Raw genomic sequence first — 2,537 nt, 5'->3', positions numbered from 1 at the left:
CTTCAACAATCAATTGGCCCCTGAAATCGTAAAAGTGAACTTGTGGCGTGACTTCAAAGTCCCGAAGGATATGTTCGAGGCAAGGAGGGACCTGCGAGCCCATTTGATGTAATACAATGACTACATGAACGTACTGGGGACATTAGATGCAGCAAAGTGCAAGGCCTTTTTAACGACGCTTAAGGCAAGCGCCAATGACTAGTATTTGTCCCTTCCCTAGAGTTTGATTAGGAGCTTCTCGTAGTTGGGGAAAATGTTTTCAGAAAGGTTTAGAACCCACAGAGAAATTATGAACACACATATGGGGTTAATATCAGTAAAGTAGATAAAGGGTGAGTCCCTCTAGGATTACGTGAAGAGGTTCCATGCAACGACCTTCAACATGAAGAATTTGGAGGACTAGTGGGTCATATATGCTTTTATAATGGGAGTACAAAATGATCACGTGCAATACTCCTTCATCGATAACAGACTGCAAAGTTTGGCTAACTTATATGAACGAGCCCAAAAGTTTGCGGAGGCGAAGAAAATCAAGAAGGCATCCCGTTGCACCTTTTAAAGGGAAGATAGACAGTCCAGAAATAGGGAAGGACCTCGCAGTGGACAGGGCTCTCATGGCCAATCGTTGCGAGTGAGAAATGATAAGCCATAGAGAAATCAAGCTCAAGGTATTTCTTCTAGGTCCCCCCAAGAATCTCAACCAGAGCAAGTTAGGAGGTACACTCCCCGAGCCAGGTTTGAAGCTTATACCCCTTTGAATGCCACTCGTACCTATTCTGAGCCAAGTCAAGAGCCTTGGCATCTTACCCTAGCCATCCCTGATGAGGAGCATTGTGAGAAGATCGAGTTCAATGGACATATATGCCTTTCATGATGACATAGGGCACAAAATCGATGATTGCTTCACGTTGATGAATGCTATAGAAGACACAATGTGGAATGGCGAGCTAATAGAGTTCGTGAATCAAAGTGGTTCCCAACAGGGTCAAGGCTCACGTAGTGATCCTAAGAGTAAGCATATAGTTAGAGGTACCATCCATGTTATTGTGGGCATGGATGAATAATGACTTGCTACATTTTTCTAATGAGTTCCTTCTTGCTTCCATGTGTGTGTATTATGTTCTCATTTGTGCTTGATTGAGGTAAACACTCTTATCCCATAAGATGAGATGTTTGTGTATGAGTAACAAAGGTTCATAGTTATAAGTTTGAGTTAGATGTCTGTGTAAATGGATTAAGAGCCTTTCTTCGTGTTCAAGCCATAGCCCATTGTTTCTGGAATGAAAAAAATGAACTGAGTTATGAAAATGAAATCATGGCGATGCCTTCAATGGAGTGAGCATTGAAGTAGCAGATCACGATACATGAAAAGAGATCATGTAGCCTTTGGTAGAGCATGAGTTTTGCAAACCAGATTGGCAAATAATGCAGCTGATTGGCTAGACTCATTAGAACCAGATTCCTTTACCACATGGGACAATTTGGTAGAAAAATTCCTACACAATCTTTTCCCAATTAGTCAAATTATTCAGCTTAGGCAAGAAATCGCCAAATTTAAGCAATATAAAGGTGAATCCCTATATGAGGCGTCGAAATGTTTCAAGTCAATGCTCAGGAAGTGCCGACACCATAGATTCCAAGCGTGGCTCCAAATTCAAATATTTTATAATGGTGTTGATGGTAACATCAGATCAGCTTAGATATAGCAGCGGGAGGATCGATCATGTTCCACACATATGAACGAGTCTATAAAATCATAGATTGCGTGGCTATGAATTCGTATATGTGGCCCAATGAAAGATTTACGTACAAATTGAAACCCCCAACGGTAAAAATGGTAAACGAAGATGATCGATATCAAAAAATTTTAGAGAAACTCAATCATTTGTAGTCGATTGTCAAACTAATAAAACTGGTGCCATATTCTGAAATCTAACCAGAAGAGGCGAGCTACATAGGTAATAGGGGTGGAAATCTTTATTCAAACACCTATAACCCTAATTGGAAGGGTCATCCAAACCTCAAGTAGGGAGGCAACCAATGAGGTGAAAATCAAGCACAAAATCGACCAGACCCTCCTTACCAACCCTTAAACTTACAACAAAGATCCATGGGTATCGACCATGCTGCACAGGGTCAATGATTCAACCGACTAGGAAGTGAGATGCAAACAATGAAGACAGACATTCGATAAGTCCAAGCTACATGTGGATGACTCGAATCCTAAATAAACACCCTCTGAAACCAGATGAGTCAGTTGATGGTGATGTTCCAAAAGCAGAATGGCCAGAGTATCCTTAGTAACACGAAGATCAATCCTTGGAGAAATAGGAAAGAGCATGTGAATGCGATCGCTTTATGATTCGGAAAAACACTTGTAAAGCTGAAAACACCCATACATGAATAAAAAAAGGTTCCTGAAGATGTCAATGAACTCACGGAGGAAGATGAACACAATGAGCCAATTGAGGAGATAGCAAAACCAATGTCTGATCCGATAATCTCAGAGCCAGTAATCTTGTATTTAATTTGTTAGA

General features: G+C 40.9%; 1 non-coding gene across 1 annotated transcript; it reads right to left on the bottom strand.

Annotated features, from left to right (window-relative positions):
• Window positions 1–1,530: 1,530 nt before the first annotated feature.
• Window positions 1,531–1,636, bottom strand: LOC128040167 (small nucleolar RNA R71). The gene has a single exon (XR_008194826.1). It is a non-coding gene; the product is annotated as a small nucleolar RNA R71 (small nucleolar RNA).
• Window positions 1,637–2,537: the final 901 nt, after the last annotated feature.

This window comes from Gossypium raimondii, chromosome 3 (genome assembly GCF_025698545.1).
Source record: "Gossypium raimondii isolate GPD5lz chromosome 3, ASM2569854v1, whole genome shotgun sequence".
NCBI lineage: Eukaryota > Viridiplantae > Streptophyta > Magnoliopsida > Malvales > Malvaceae > Gossypium > Gossypium raimondii.
Note: the sequence above shows the minus strand (reverse complement) of the source record. Positions and strands in the feature narration are given on the sequence as shown.